The following is a 17,673-nucleotide window of genomic DNA, read 5'->3' as shown; positions in this document are numbered from 1 at the left end:
AAATCTTCCCATATATCCAGTCTGGGCTTCTTCAAAGTTATGGCCTCCTTTTTACTTAACAATTAACATTAATTGTTGTTACATATGTATATGGGTGTATGTTTCTGTATGTGTGCCTGTGTTCAGGATTGTGTTTATTCATAAATACATTCTCTATAATGTTACTTGTCTGATTATTTTCATGTTTGACCATCTTCTAATGATTAATTAATTACATGAAATAAAATTTATGATGTTGATGGCATTATCAGAAGAGATTATTTATTCGATACTTGTATTTATAGGCATGTCCTCAAGGGCTTAGGTATATTCCTCCCTTTTCTCCCTATATGAAAGACACAAAGACTCTAGGGATGTTTTAACATATGTGTTCTAAACTTTTATATTTCCATTTTATTCTTCATTAATTTGGCAGGCTTTTTTCTATTTTAGTGATTATGTTTAAATTTTCTTTATCTTGAGAATTATGCTGTCACACATTTTAGAATCTTTTGAGTCTCCACAATGGAAGAAAAACACTTCTGACTCATATTTTTAATAAAATTATATTGTGACATCTCTTTTGACCTGTGATTATAGGGTAATGTGATTCTATCTAAGACAGGCCTTTCGCTCCAGTGTCTAACTTCACAGCACACATGAAGTTGGGAGCTATTATGTGAATTTGAAAATCTATTTGTCAGCACGCAATTATTAATTTGCTCTTTTCAGATGTTCTTGCTGATTTTTAGATTCTTCTCTTATTGTGTGTGCTACAACTGTCAAAGCACCATGAACATATAAGTTTAACCAAAATAAATGTGTTATCTGAGGAGGCAGAGCCCATCCTGGGTCTTCCTTTCTGCCTTATGTTTAACTGTCTCCGGGTTTCCACAGCATTCTTCCTAAGTACCTATGTCCACATATAAGTCTGTCTGTACTTCATGCCACCAAATGCGCTGTCACCCTAATCCCCTTTATGTGGATATAAAGACTCACCTATTTTATAGTTATAACTTATACTATGGCAATTTGAGTTTTGTTTTCAGCATTCAAATTTTGGTAGTACACAATTCAACTTATCCCTGGGGCCTAAAGCTAAAAGCTGCTGTGTATTTAATAAATCTCAAAGAGATTAATTTTATTTTGATTTATAGTTATTATCCGTGTATGTGTGTGCGTGTGTTTGCAGGTCCTCTGCCAGAGGATTTGATACTCTTAATGATGTGCTGTCTCTCTAGCTACAACAATTATTTTAAAAATAATATGTTAAAGTTTTAACTTAGGGACCATGGACATAACTAGGAAGGAGAATTTAAAAAAATTCATTCAGTTATTATAGAATACTAATGGAACAAAGATATTTCTGAATTTTCTGAATTTGTATTATCCTAAGGTGTTAACTAACTTTTTAGTTTTACTACCATAAAAATAACTCATAAAACTGTACATCATATGAGTTATTTAGTACTTTATTTAGCAATACATTTTTTTCTACTTCTGAATTTATAAATTTGATGTGCAGCCTTATCAAAATGATATTTCATTATATAATGTGAATTCTAGATATCTTAAGTTATTATGTTAAAAATTAAACACTATCATTATAGATTTTTCAAAATTTTTTGAGACAACGATTCATACTGAAGCCAAGGCTAGTCTCAAAACTTGTGGCAATACTTCTCACATTCAATGTTAGAGCATACTTTGTATGCTAATAAAGAATAAAAGCAACCATTAATATCAGCATCTTCAAACTTTGTGACCTCCAACAGGAACATATCTGAAATATATACTGGTAAGATAGTGATGCAAATACTATGGGAGTAACCAAGCATTTTTAATTTTTTTTGATGGGATTTAAGGCCTACTCCATGACATAGAATCCATAACAGACACTGCAAAGTAGGCCACAAATATGAAACTAGATAGGTCATGGACCATTTCAGAAAACCACCTTTTATTCTGTTATAGAAGCATAGGATAAAGATTACTTATAATGATATATCAAAATACCCATACCTCACTCAATCCTCATTAAAGAACCTTCTCCTTTCAGGAGATGATAGTTAAAACAGAAGAGATGCACAGCTGGACAATGTGCAGATAGTGAGAGACTTGGGAACACTCAGCCTTAGGGGAATGTCTTTAGCAAACCCTGTCTTCAAAGCTCAGGGAACTATGTGAAAGAGGAGGTGGATGGACTGTGTGTGTCTGAGGCCATAGATGATTCTAAGGAAACAGTGTCTTCCAGACACAATGGTACTGATACACATATGAACTCCCAGATACTGTGGCAGCTCACATAGACATGCATAGGTTGAACCAGACAAAACCATGCATGAGAAGGGAAGTATACATAAAGTCTTCCACATAATCAAGGAGCTATTTGTATTTGATACTTGCTGAGAAAAAAAAAGTTTTCTCCAATGAAATCTCACTGAGTGTGTGAATCACACTCCAGGGCAGGTGTGGTGCACAAGCATAGTTGCCCAAAACAAAAGGGACTGGGGTGTGTGTGTGTGTGTGTGTGTGTGTGTGTTTTGTTTTGGTATTTTTTTACTTCACGGGGTTTTTTTTGTTGTTGTTGGTCATGTGTTTGGTAGGTTGGTTGATTTTTTATTGTTTTTGAGAGAGAGACAGAGAGAGAACATAAAGTTTGGGCTAGTAGGATCTAGGAGGAGTTGGAAGACGGGAAAGAAAAATAATAAGAATATAGTATATTGTAGAAAGTACAGCTTAGAGTAAGCATTGGAGAAAACAGAATTGTTAAGTACACAGGCCTGTTGCCAACAAGGAAAAAATAAAAGGGCATCATCCAGAGGGCTGTAGTAAAAATGATCAAAGTAACTTGGTGATCCTTTGCTGTTCTACTAGACTCAGCATCCACTAGATCCTGAGTATTGTTTAGGCCCTAATCCTGACTTTGTCTCTCAGTGAATAAAACTCAGCCTTATGGAAGAGGTCTCATGTACTCTGCATCCTTCATCAATAGGATCCTCCTTATGCTTTTTATAAATTTCTCCACTAGGTTCCATCCTTGATAACTGTTTTCCAGTTGATAGAACTCATTCTTATCATAAGGCCAAAAATTGATGGGAATTGGCCCATTGATTGGTAAGTTTTTTGAAAAAGAAAAATCACACTGATGAATATCTTGCATATCACCATAGAACCTTCATCTGGCGATGGATGGAGATAGAGACAGAGACCCACATTGGAGCACTGGACTGAGCTCCCAAGGTACAAATGAGGAGCAGGAGGAGGGAGAACATGAGCAAGGAAGTCAGGACCACAAAAGGTGCGTCTACCCACTGAGGTAGTTGGGCTGATCAAATGGGAGCTCACCAAGGCCAGCTGGACTGGGACTGATGAAGCAAGTGATCAAACCAGACTCTTTGAATGTGGCTGTCAATGAGGGCTGACTGAGAAGCCAAGGACAATGGCACTGGGTTTTGATTCTACTGGCTTTGTGGGAGCCTGGTTTTTTGGGATGCTCAGCTTCCTAGACCTGGATGGAGAGGGGAGGACCTTGGACTTCCCATGGGGCTGGGAACCCTGACTGCTCTTAGGATTGGAGAGGGAAAGGGAGGGAGAGTGGGTGGAGTGGGAGGGGGAGGGAAATGGGAGGTGGGGAGGAGGTGGAAATTTTAATAAATAAATAAAGAAAGAAAGAAACAGAAAAAAAAGAGAAAGATCAACATTACATGTTTATTTCTTCAACTATATGCGTGGTCCAGGATGTCAGTTGACAACAATAAGATGATATTTTTATGTTTATTTTGAATAAAGCACAGTAGCTTCAAAAACATCAGAAGTAGAAAATTCTTCTTTAAACATTATTACCCTTAAAACTATCTTCAGGTGAAGGATTCCCTCTCCTGATTGCTAATGGAGTTCAGCGGGGAGGGGCTGGGTCAGTTCTGTTGCTTTTATGCCCTTCGGGCTGGCTCACCTGGGATCCCAACAACAAGGTCAGCTCTAGTGTGCTGCACAGACTGGAAACAAAGACTGTACTGGTGAGAGTCGGAGCCAGTTCTCCCACACTTGTGACCCCAGAGCCAGCTCTATCACCTGCTACAAGTGATAATGGGTGAGGCAGGGAGGGCATCTTTCCCTCATCCATGACATCACATGGCAGACAAGAGGGCGCAGGGCCAGCTTGCTTGCTCTTATGCCCTCATTGTCTGTTCAACTGTTGGTCGGCAGGATCAGCTCAATTGGGTTTCCCAGGTGAGGGCATGCCTATGGTGAGGGACTCTCTTTCCAGAGTGCCGGGGTGCACATGGGGGAGGTGAGCTGTCCCATGAGGGAGATATCATCTGCTACAACTTCAGTGGGTGGCAAAGGCAGTCATCCCAGGGTCAGTGAAGGGTAGGGTAGGCTCAGCGCAGCATAGTTTCTATGACCCCCTTTTAACATAGGCCATGGACGTCACAGAATCCAGCTGCAGCAGGAACACAGCTGGTCCTCCACAGCAGTGAGAGCAGCCCAGGCCAAAGAGTAGAGCCGGCTCTGGTGAGACGAGTAAGGGGAAAAGGACATGCGAGGGCCTGAGAGCAGAACTGGCCCCACTCCTCGCTGAAGGCCACACTAAGTTAACTAGCCAGGGTATTGCTGGAGTTTACCAGATAGTGTAGGTGAGGAAATGCTAGGGAGATGACCAGATGAGCTCCCACCCAGGCCCAGAAATAAGGGCTATGAGTTGGCCCACCCCAATATCTACCAAATCTATGCATTGTTGCACCATTTGAATAGGATGAACTTACTTGTTCAAAACTGCAGGATTTCTTTGACACAAGACAACAGGATGAGAAAGGGAGACCCAGTTGGAGTCCATTATTATAATGTCTCAGAAACCAGAGACCTGCAACCAGACCAATGACTGTGACAAAGAACACTTGCAAATAAAGATTAATTGAATTTAAGGTAAAATGTGTGTCTCAACGTGACACACAACGACTTCCTCAACAAGGTTCTTCTTTGTTTTTGTTTTGTTGTGCTTTGTTTCCTTTTATTGCTTGGTTTTTGTTTTTTCTTTAAAATTTGGTTTTGTTTTGAGGGAGGTTGTAAGGACAGAGCCTGTTTGGAAGGGGACAGAGAGAAGTGGGGTAAGAATGTGTGATCACATGATGTGATGCCCACAACCAATCAAAACAAAAGAAAACAAAACAAAAGTCTGTATTCAGGTCATTAATTTGTTCCTTTATCAAAGTACACAGTATTTACCAAAAATAAATACCAGATTTTTCATGTGAAATAGACCCCCAAAATTATCAATACCTAGGCCTTAATTAAAATTGCATAGCAAGGGCAAAGTACAATGATCCTTAATTAATTTTCATGCACTAGTTCAGAATAAAGGATGTTTCTTAGGGAATGCTCTGAGTATCAACCCCTGTAGCAGGGAAGCAAGGAGTCATGTGCAGACAGAAGGCAAAGTTAAACTCTTATGCAGGTTTGACCTCATCAGAGTACCCATACCCACAGGGAGCTCTGCTCTGACACTGTCCTGCCTAAATGACTGTATCCATATTTCTCACCTCAAGCAGACAATGCATGTGGCCCTTTTTAATTAGAAGAATAATGAAATATTCAGTGCAGTAACTCTGCGCAGTTAACATGCCACCAAAATGCTCTCTGTTGATGACTGCTGATAGTAGGATTCCATGTAACTGGAAATGCATGGGTTCAGTGTCCACGAGGGTAAGACACAGGAGGTTATGAGCTACTGAAGTCTTAAAGAACACACTTAGACAGGTGATAAGAAGCTAACAGGTAAACTAGTAGATGTACTTCTGTGACAAAGAAAGAAGCTGGCACAAACATGTGAAGGAGAGAGAATGCCACAAAAGGAGAGAGTGGAAAATGCTTACGCATAGCCCAAGGCAAGAGTGCAGGGGCAAGGCTTGAGACGGCAGGAAGGATGCTTGTGAGAAGTTGTCTGTCCAGTGAAAGGTCTGGTCCCTGATGTCTTTAGAAGTCAGTTTCTAGAATCAGGAAGCTGTTTTAGCAGAGATTGAATGTCAGCTTTTATACTGAGCTCTGAGTCCATGTAGGCCAATAGAGAAGAATAGTGAGTGTATGTTGAAAGAAAAAGTCTACTTTTTCAAAATGGATATATTTGGTATGAATGTCCCCTTTAAATATGTACGTTCATAAAACGTATCATTACATGCAGTGCTGTTAACACCACTCACCATGACAGCAGTCCTTGACATAATAGCAGAATGATGCCATGTAAAGGAATATTGTTACAAGTGACAAGCTTTCTGATATAGCAGCCCATACATATCATGGTGTCTTAGTAACACAGGAACGTTTTATTCAGCTTGGAAATGTCCTCACCTATTACCCCAAATAGGAGGTTAGCACATCTCAAAACATAGCTTACTAAACACAGACTCCGTTAAGCTAAGCTCCGGAGCAGATGTGTGTTCTCAGAGTTGGAATATTTTAATGCTACCAGGCTCCTGTAATTTTATGACAGCCACAGTTCCTGTAGCCTCAGCTCATTACAAAGACAAATATCTATTAGTGACAGGTGACTTTTCTTCCTGATGCAGCAGCGCTGCTGGTGTCTGGGCCCCTGAGATATTCTGTTTTGCACTTGAAATTAGTTTCTCTGTTACAGCTTTGAACGTGTGATAAGAAAACAGATACAGTAATTTAGATAAACACCACTAGATGTCTTGACTGAAATACAGCACAAATGGAGGTACAAACAGCTGAAATGATTAAGGCTGTCAAGTTATTTGGGGTACTGTTACAGAATAAAAAAGAGAACAGACTATTATTTATCCAGGAGTTTAATTAAAAATGTCCTATTAGAATTTTTCCCAAGCTATTTGAAACTGTAGATCAAACAGAGAATGATGTTTCTGACCAATATTGGGATTTCTGTGTGGGAAATGCCTTCTTTTGAGGGGTTTCTAATGTGTTAATATGGGAATTTTTTGTCCTTTCTGGAAATGTAAATATATAATGCATTTATGATCATAAAGAAATCTAGCAATTTAGGATTGGTATTCCTATTAATGTATGGGCTAGATATGTTCATATACAATGCATATGACTATTTGTATATACATATTTTCATCAGTGTATATGCATACAGACATCCTTTTAGCTTGTTTAATAACTACCATTCTTTTTTTCAAGTGGCTTCAAATACATTCTTCCCCAACTAAAAGACAAGTAGAATTCCTCTTCAAAATCTATACCATATGGGGCAGGAAAACATAACATACAGTGGATTTTCAAACTAGTCTCACTTAAAAAATTTTAATCCCATCCCTTTTTATAGAAGTTTGACAAGCCATCAAAACATGGCATGAATATTATATGGGTTTTCAACTCAAATTCAAATGATAGCAATAAATAAAAAAGCATTTCAAGTTGTGAAGTGTCAATTGCTCTGTTTCCTATTTCTAGTTATGTTACATGTGCATGGCTATTAAATTAAAACAAGTATGCGAAAATACATGTGGTGCTTTTTTTAGAGATCTAATAATAGACACAGTTGACTGGAATTCTGTGTAAGGGATCAATTCCTTTTGTTTAGAATCCATTGTATCTTAATATACTGGAACAATAGAATGCATCAGACATGATGGTTGGTTTGCACTTGTGTCTTGAAGTCCTGAGTTACTATGTAAGAATCCTGCCTGTACTATAGGAGGTCCATATAGAAAGCCACCTGTAATATCAAGAGGAGCAGGACCTTAGTGTAGTAACATGTTGGGAGCCACCTGGAGGCACAGGTGGTCCTGCAGTTTGGAGGTAGCCACGTGGGGCTGAGCAACCCTGCCTGCACCCTTGCCTGCACATGCTCAGACCAGCAGAATGGCATTAACCAATCAGGACAGCGTTCAAGCCGCTCCACCGTTTAAAAGCAGCTGCCTCGGGGCCCAACGCTCTCTCTCTAAGCTTTCTCTCGTCCCTGCTCTATCGTCCCTTCCCCCAATTTTCCTCAAGGGAATGCTCCAAATAAAGATGTGACCAGAGAAGGAATTCTCGTTTTTGGTGGGGTTCATTCCTGCTGGACAGGATGGCGCCCCGTAACTGGTGCTCGAAACCCCGGACGCTGAGGGACCCTGACAACTACGCCGGGGGACCCTGAGAAAGCCCGGGAGAAAAAGCCAAGATCAGACACCAGCACAGAGAGCCTTGAATTTCAGAACTCTGAGAACATGGAGCGGTGAGTGACGTCTGTGAATCCCCAGAAAGGGGAGGAAAAGAAATGTAAAAAGGAATTTCAAAGGATAGGCCTAAATAGAAAAGAAAATACAAAAAAAAATCAAAGTTAAGGTATCTGAAAGAAGGTACAGAAAGCAACGGGGAAGAAAAATCCCTTAAGTTCAGTGCAGGTGGAGCTGAGAAAAAGCGAGGTTTACGGTTGGGAGATCCGCGGCTTCCTCCGTGCATACTCGCTGATAGAGACTGGAGGCAACAGTCTCGTAGGGAGGCGAGCTTGATCACTGCCTTCCCTGTTCTTAAAGAGCCACAGAGTTTCTGAGGTGATTTTCGCCTAATTTTGTTAAGAGAGCTCAGTCTCTGGCTCTCACGTACAAAAAACTTTAATTTTTGACTGAGAAAGACAAGCTGCTTGATCGTGCTGAGAGTGCTGGCGGCAGCCGGCCCGCCTTTGAGCGGTAATGCCTGATTAGAAACACGGAAGTGGGCCAGGCACGGTGGTGCACACCTGTAATCCCAGCTACTCAGGAGGGAGACGCAAAATTGCACTCTCCAGTGCTAGCTCGTTCGGGAGGCATGGCCATGCTAACCAGTTGCTGGCGGGGCTATGGTTTTTGGAGGACTTTTTCAGCACCTGAGCGGACTCGCCTGACTGAGGCGGAAGCTGCGTGGTGAGCAGCGGCGCCATAGAAAGCAAAGAGGAGCTGAATCGGCTCTGCGGAAAAACTGTGTTTCCATAGCAACATGGGCGAGCGGGGAGGTGAGTTCCCAGAGAACGGGGCTCTGCGCGCAGGCGGACCGGGCAGGAGAAGCCCCTCCACGGGTGGGCGGATGCCCCCCCTCGCCGGAGCTTGGAAAAGGCTCACAGCCGGCGGTGCGAGTTCATTGCCTGAGGTGAAACGGCGAGCCCGCGCAAGGCCCGGGGCGGAGCCATGCCTTTGGGCCATGCGGAGCGCGCCATTATGGGCTTCAGAGGCGGAGCTGTGGCAGCCGCCGCTGTCCGCTGCTGCCGCCGCCCTCAGCCAAGGTCGCTAAAAATTCAGTCAGATAAAAACATTTGTCGCCAAAAGATTAGTCAGATGAAAACATTTATCCCCCAAACATCGCCCCTTTGTCAGCAGGAAGTAGTAAGATGATCGATGCTACGCCCATTCTCCCTTAAAGAACTGGTCGTGATTATCATAATAAAGGCATGTTTACCTGGTTACCGTATCCTAGGTAACAAAGAAAGGCGGACCTTTTGCCTGAGGCACCTGGTGAAGATAAACAATGCTACCTAGAGGTTTTTCATCTGAATAGGGGAGCTGGAGAGATGGCTCAGAGGTTAAGAGCACTGACTGCTCTTCCAAAGGTCATAAGTTCAATTCCCAATGACAACTGCTTTGGTTTTTAAACAATAGAGGGGGACTACACTACCAGTGACAGCTTCCCCCAGAGAAAGGATTTCTCTTGCATTCTTTACACTTAATTTTAATTCAAAATTTTGCTGGTACAGGCAAACAAGATTTGCTCTTTGAAACGGAGACATGCAAGTCTCTAAGTTCAAAACCAGCCTACTTCCAGTACTGATTGTGCTGAATTTTTACACTGAGAGTTTTTAATAGTCTTAAATGTTAATTTGGGAGGAGAGTTTTGTTTATGTTTTTCTAGGAATGCTGACATACATCTGGATGCCAGCGAGACCGACCAGAGAGATAAAGAAGACGACCCAGTGGATGCTGAGTGTCCTGCTGTGGAAGATTCATGCGGAGACAGCAGAGATGACCTTCTGGGCGGTGCCAAGAGCAGCTGTTTCACACCATCGACTTGAGCAACACCCTGTGCAACCTCTTATCTCTTACTCTATTTTGCCTTTTCCTTCCTTAGGAATGGGTGGGAGCAGAGATATCCTTGGCATGCTGCGTCTAGGTGGGGACCAGATTGGAAAATAGTTTTGCCTTATTGCTCTTAAAGACATTAATTAGGGGGAGATGTTGGGAGCCACCTGGAGGCACAGGTGGTCCTGCAGTTTGGAGGTAGCCACGTGGGGCTGAGCAACCCTGCCTGCACCCTTGCCTGCACATGCTCAGACCAGCAGAATGGCATTAACCAATCAGGACAGCGTTCAAGCCGCTCCACCGTTTAAAAGCAGCTGCCTCGGGGCCCAACGCTCTCTCTCTAAGCTTTCTCTCGTCCCTGCTCTATCGTCCCTTCCCCCAATTTTCCTCAAGGGAATGCTCCAAATAAAGATGTGACCAGAGAAGGAATTCTCGTTTTTGGTGGGGTTCATTCCTGCTGGACAGGATGGCGCCCCGCAGTAACAGGCTGCTTGTTTGTCCCAGGTACGCAGAACCTAAATAATCACACAGAAATTATATTAATTAAATAACTGCTTGGCCCATAAGCTCTAGCTTCTTATTGGCTAACTCTTACATCTTAATTTAACTCATCTCCATTAATCTGTGTATTGCCACATGACTGTGGCTTACTGCGTAAAGTTCCCAGAGTCTGTCTCCAGCAGGTTGCATGGCTTCTCTCTTATTCTGCCATCTCTCTCCCAGCATTCAGCTTAATTTTTCCTGCCTACCTAAGTTCTTCCCTGCTATAGGTCCAAAGCAGTTTCTTTCTTCATCAATGATATTCAAGCATATAGAGGGAAATCCCACATCACCTTAGTTTCTCTCAGCCTTCACTCTTACTAAAGTACCATATAAAACCCAGTAAAGCCAAGTTCAGAACATGTAGTCTACCAGGATCTGAGCAGCTCCTCATTGGCTCCATGAAGTAGAAGGACAGACTAAATAGAGCTCTTCCTGAGAAGTTGGGCCACTTGATCAGATAACTAGAAAAATGATAAATTAAGCCAGTGAGTTTTAAGATTTTATTACACAATAATAGAAAACTGGAATAATATTGGATAGAAGATTGAACTTACATCCATATTAACATTTTTTGAACTTATAATAAACTTTTGTTCTATTTTCCTTTATGCAAATGTCTATATAAACCTTTAACTATATAGTTAATATTTTATCCTAGGAATTTCACTAAGGAAGTTATGATTGTACTGATTTTAAAGTAAGTTGTTTTTATCAAACACCATACAACAATCTTGAAATTATTTTTATTTCTTTTACTTTTCATGCATGCTATATGTTACTCAACATACAGTGCTTGGTGTACATATACCGAGTATATCTTTTTTTAAAAACAGCTAATGTAGAATAGAATATACTAATTGTTTCATTTATGTGATTTTTACTTAATGAAGAAAACTGGGACTATATAGAAAAAGGTCTAAAAATAACAAAATGTCTCATATGTATGTTAGATGTACCTTATATTTTTCAATGACTTTCATTCTGTGCTGAATGTGAAATCTTCAAGCTACATTCTTTGCTACATGGTCCCATATTTAGTACTTATACTATGCACAAGATTACACTTTGGAATTTAAGCATACCAACTAAATTGGCACAATTAATCTTTTATGGCTATGGAAGGATTTTCAGCATTAAAGTATAAAATTTAAGTATTAATAAGTACTTGCCCCCTTAGTATTTTCTAGAAAAGATTTTCTGATCTCTGGTAAGAATGGATAGGAATTATATGTGAAGCAGAATAAGAATATTTGCCTTTCTCTCCCACAGATGTTCCTAGAGCTGCTTTTAGGAGATCTACACACTAGTCTCCACATAGGCTCCTGCACATCCATCTTTCATGTTTATAATAACCAAGAAGCAGAACCAGCCTAAATGTCTATCACCAGATGAATGGAAAAAGAAAATGTGGTATGAATATACAATTTAATTATATTTAGCCATAAAGAAGAATAAAGCAATGTTTTTAAAAAACGGATGGTACTAGATATTATATTCAGTAAAACAAGACTGAAAAGATCCATATCATACCTCTCCTGTGAAATCTATACTTAAATTTAACTAGGAATATAACATGTAAGTCTTTAATAAAAGTGATAACAGGCTACGATGGGGAAAATGGGATTGTGGGGAGGAAGGCTGTGGAAGACATATACATGAAAGTAAAAATGAGTGTCTGGGTGGGAGAGCTCAAGACTGCAGAGGGAGTTGAGAGACCAGGGAAAGAACAAATAAGAACAATTAGAATTGCTGTAATAAAACCATCAAATTGCTAGCTTAAAAAGTAACAGAAAACAAGTCTATCCTAGAAATGTATAGTATTCCCCATATGTTATAATACATTCATCTTAGCCCAGAAAAAAAATTAAATGGGATGGGGAGAATCATTTAAAAACCACAAAGGAATTCAATGAGGTCAGACCTTCCACTTTTCAGGCATACATTCTACAATGCTGGTTGGGGACTTGGCACATAGTATGGGTATTTTAGACTCAGTGATTTGCGGTGAAGCAGGCCTATTCTCTTCCATGACTGATAGTACCTGCAGATAGTTTATGTCGATTCTTGAGAGTGAAAGTTCAGCTGCCTAGGAGCTGAGCTCACTGTCAATGATGGATAGGGATTTTTACTTTAATAAATATATGTGTGACTAGACATTATTAAGAAACATCTCTGTCTCCATAAAGATTAATACTTGCATATGTATAAAGTATTCTAATATGTATATTTTATGATAGTTGCAGGTTATATCCAATGTAAAGAATCTCTTGATATGTACAATGTCAGGTTAATAATTTAAAAATAATATGGTAATAGTAGAGTAAATGCAAGTAGATTATATTATTTTCCAACCTTATTCTATGTTCTCATATTTGCAAATTTGGCAAATAATATCTTTATTATATATGTTTTTAAATATTATTTGAAGTTATTTCTGTGTCTAAATTAAGTATAAATGTGCGAGGAATGAACAAACACAGAAGTAAACTAATATTTGTCATGAAAAACTGAAAAGATGCTTTATTTGCAGTCTTTTTAATTTTAGTTGGTGACTCCTATTTGACATTAACTTTTCAATTCGAAACACCTCTACTTGATAAATAAGTCAGCCACCCTGTGGACCCTTCAACTCTGTCTACACAGCAACCCCAGAGCCATGTGATCATCTCTTTTTTACAATACTTAGCTTGTCATCCCTATGTTTCTTTCTGCAAATGGGCAACAGTAATTGCTACTGTTACATCTGTTACATCATCTGTTACATGTGTCACTTGGGAGTATCTGTTTCTTTAGATCTTAAACAGTGGTCTTCCATATCTGGATTTATTCCACATGGCTAGTTAATCCTTGAGGCAGGTTTCTCTTTTGATGACATACTGGAACTTAACTGGAGACAGAAAAGTACAAATGGAAGTTATTAGTTTTAGCATCTAGAACCCTTATTTTTCCAGACATGTAAATAAGTAAGAAATGATCACTTAGTACAAGGAAGGATACAAAGAAGGTGCAGACTCAAAAGAAATCAAGAAAATTAGATAAAGGTAGTATGCTATTCCTCAACATTAATTCTACTAAATTCAAATAACTGCCTTTTATTTTAAGCAGTGTCATTTTTTCTATTTATCCATTTATTTTTCTGAATAAAATATTCAAAATATTTTAAATATAAATATTGAAATGTTAAAGTAAAACCCATTGCTATATTTAGTTAATATATGCTAATGGGATATTAATGATGAAAGATATATTACAAGGGATGATAAAATTGTGTGTGTGTGTCTGTCTGCCTGTCTGTCTGTATGTATGTATGTCTGTGATGTTTGTATATGATATCACTAAAATAGTCATCCACACTAAAGGAAGAACAATGCTAGGGTTAGAAAGTTAAAGTCTGAAAAAGATCACCCTTGAGATTCATTTAGGGTTTAATTCAAATCACAGTCCTATAGCATTATTGTACATTACCTTCCCAAGGTTAAGGCTTTCTAGTGATACCACTATGACAATGTTTCTGCTTTATCCCAGACCCTGGCATCCATATATTCAAAGAGTCTGAAATGTTCAGGTAAAAGCTCCTCCCTGATCCCCCTCCCCTGGGAAAGTCCACTGAACAATGACCCCTCCCCAGAGATGCACAAGACCAATCTTACAAGGTACTTAAACTGCTCCCACCCATGGAACCAACATGTGATTTTCAGGTCTTCCTTTCAGATCTCCTCTCTGGGGTTGGGAAAGCCATCCGGGTGCATTTGTATCTATTAAACCTTGGCTTTGTCTAATTCAGTTTTGATGGAGGAGGGTCATCGGTCTATGTGTTACTCTCATTGGTTAATTAGTAAAGAAAACTGCTTGTCCTGATAGGTCAGAATATAGATAGGCGGGGAAGACAGAACAGAATGCTGGGATGAAGAAGGCAATGAGGCAGATGCTATAGCTCTCCTCTCCAAGATGGATGCAGGATAAGATCCTTCTGTTTGGATACTCACCTTCCTGGACCTGGAGGGAGGGGGGGAAGAACTTGAACTTTCCACAGGGCTGGAAGCCCTGACTGCTCTTAGGGATGGAGAGGGAGGAGGAGGGGGAGGGGGGAGTGGGAGGGTGTTGGGAGGAGGGGCGGAAATGGAAACTTTCATAATTTAATAAACTTTGAAAAAAAGTAGGGGAAGATGGAAAGGGAGAGAGAGAAAGAAGGCAGGGAGAGGTGGAAATTTTTAATAAATAAATAAATAAATTAAATAAAAAAAAGATCCTTCCTGGTAAGCCACCACCTCTTGTTGCTACACAGATTATTAGAAATGGGTTAATCAAGTTGTGAGAGTTAGCAAATAAGAGGCTGAAACTAATGGGCCAGGTAGTGTTTAAAAGAATACAGTTTGTGTGTTGTTATTTCTGGGTGTAAAGATAGCCATGTGGGGGCCAGGTGGGAATACAGCCTGCGACTCCTTTCTACACAGTTTAATTTGGTTTGATTTGTATTATTACATCGGCTGAGTAGCTTATGGTGTGCAAAAAATTTTCTAGAGTATAGAAACACATACATGAGAGAGGTTTCTTATCTCTCCATTGTTCCCATCACTTTGACCCATCTGTGAGAAAAGAAACTCTCTTTCTGAGAATGATAAGCAGTGTCTCGGTTTATCTCCTTCATACCTGCTAACACTTCCATGCATTCTTAGCAGTAGGAATCAATATGTTCTTTGGCAAGTAACTTGATATATGTGATATTTTTTTTTTACTTATTCGCTCAAGAGAGCTTACTACTGAACTTCCCAATATGATACTGAGAGGTATGCAACATAAAACCACGATCCTCACAGAGTTATGGTGAAGGGAAATATATGAAACTCATTAAAGAAGTCTCCCAGTCATAAACAACAACAACAACAACAACAAAAAACAGGATCAGATAGTTTCAGCTCCGAATTCTACAAGATTTTCAAAGAACTAATACCAATACTTCTCAAATTGTTCCACACAATAAATGCAAAAAGAACATTGAAACACTTTTAATGAGTCTACAATTACCCTGATACCCAAACCACATAAAGATATTACTAAGGAAGAGAATTACAAACCTATTGCTAAGGAATAGAATTACAAAGAATAACAAACCAATCTTATTCATGAACATTGATGAAAAAATACTGAATAAAGTCCTAGCAAATGAAATCCAAGAACACATCAGAAAAATCATTCACCATGAGCAAGTCAGATTCATCCCGGAGATGCAGGGATGGTTCAACATACAAAAATCTGTCAACGTAAGCACCATGTAAACTGAAAAATAAAAACCATATGATCATTAGCTGCTGAAAAAGCCTTTGACAAAATACATCTCTTCATGAGAAAGGTCGTGGAGAGAGAAGTGATACAAGGAAGATGTCCAAACATAATAAAAGCTATATAGAACAAGCTGGTGGCCACCATCAAACTAAATAGAGAGAAACTCACAGACATCCCAGTGAAATCAGGAAAAGACAAGACAAGGTTGTTCACTCGCTCCATATCTATTTAAGGTCCTAGCTAGAGCAATAAGACAAAAGAGGTCAAGAGGTCAGAAAAGAAGTCAAAATCTTAGTATTTGCTGATAATATGATAGTTTACATGAGCAACTCCAAAAATTCTGCCAAAGAACTTCTACAACTCATAAACTACATTACTTTCAGTAATGTAGTGGGATGCAAGATTAACTCAAAAAAGTCAGTAGCCCTCCTTTACACAGACATTAAATGGGCTGAGAAAGAAATCAGAGAAACATCATCCTTCACAATAGCCACAGATAGCATTAAATATCTTGGAGTAACTCTAACCAAACAAGTGGAAGACTTGTATGACAAGAACTTTAAGTCTCTGAATAAAGAAATTGGAGTAGCCACCAGAAAATGGAAAGATCGCCCATGCTCTTGGGTAGATAGAATTAACAAAGTAAAAATGGCAATCTTACTGAAAGTAATCTACAGATTCAATGCAATGCCCCTCAAAATCCCAGCAAAATTCATGACAGATCTTGAAAGAACAGTACTCAGCTTCACATGGAAAAGCAAAAAACCCAGGATAGCTAAAACAATCCTGTACAATAAAGGAACTTCTGGAGGCATCACAATCCCTGATTTCAAACTCTACTACAGAGCTACAGTACTGAAAACAGCCTGGTATTGGCATAAAAACAGACAGGAGTGATGGAGGAGGGTTATCTGTCTATTGTGTTATTTTCATTGGTCAATAAAGAGACTGTCTTGGCCCCTTGATAGGACAGAAAATTAGGTAGGCGGAGTAAACAGAACAAAATGCTGGGAAGAGGGCTATGAGCCAGACGCCATGGAGCCAACCACCAGGTCAGACATGCTGAATCTTTCCCGGTAAGCCACACCTCGTGGGGCTATACAGATTATTAGAAATGGGTTAATATCAAGATATGAGAGTTGGTCAGTAACTAACTCTCTAGAGATAATGGGCCAGGCAGTGCTTAAATGAATACAATGTGTGTTGTTATTTCTGGGACTAAGCTAGCCGTGCGGGAGCTGGGCAGGGTGAAAAGCAGGCCTGCCCCACAGCTCCTTTCTACAGATGGCGCCCGACGTGGATAACTGAATCCACAGAAAGCCTGAGAAAGCTTGGGAAAGAATAGAGTAAAGCATGTTTTCTAGGTGGCAGCCATTTCTCGGGTCTGCTCTGCTTGCTAGAGGTAAGCAAGCGCTCTCATCTAAGAGAGGCTTCCTGACTCAGCTTTAGCTGTAAAACCCTGCAGTTCTTTAAAGAGGTCCTGCCACGAAACACTGAAATGGTGTTGATGAAAAGCTGAATGCATGCTTTTTTGTTTTCAGGCATAGAAGGAAAAAAACTGCGCTGTTTTAAAATGTCGGTTTTCTGGGCTGTCCTGCCAGGGCAAACTCTGACTCTTTCAGGCAGGCAGTCCGACTGAGTATGGTCTCTGAGCAGAATGCTACAACTTGCTTGTTGGCAGGGACCTTAAAACACTGTAGAGTTGTGACGATAAAAATGGCTCTGGCAGTACCTCTGCCATGAGGCTGGAAAGCTAAGGAATGGGTTAATTCCAACCATAAAAGCCACAGCTTTAGTCCTCTCCTTAAAGGCTCATGTGGTCAAAAAAAGAGAAATATACAGTAAAAGGAGATTC

The 17,673-nt window shown here is 39.9% G+C and overlaps 1 protein-coding gene and 1 pseudogene across 19 annotated transcripts in view; one reads left to right on the top strand and one right to left on the bottom strand.

Annotated features, from left to right (window-relative positions):
* The window catches only part of Ptprd (protein tyrosine phosphatase receptor type D), a 1,378,451-nt gene that overhangs the window by 1,049,559 nt on the left and 311,219 nt on the right, over positions 1–17,673 (bottom strand). The window lies entirely within an intron of this gene.
* On the top strand, positions 8,887–9,076 carry LOC148122786 (Nuclear RNase P; annotated as a pseudogene).

This window comes from Myodes glareolus, chromosome 3 (genome assembly GCF_982192425.1).
Source record: "Myodes glareolus chromosome 3, mMyoGla1.1, whole genome shotgun sequence".
Taxonomy (NCBI): domain Eukaryota; kingdom Metazoa; phylum Chordata; class Mammalia; order Rodentia; family Cricetidae; genus Myodes; species Myodes glareolus.
The sequence above is the reverse complement of the archived record's forward strand: the minus strand, read 5'-3'. Positions and strand labels throughout refer to the sequence as shown.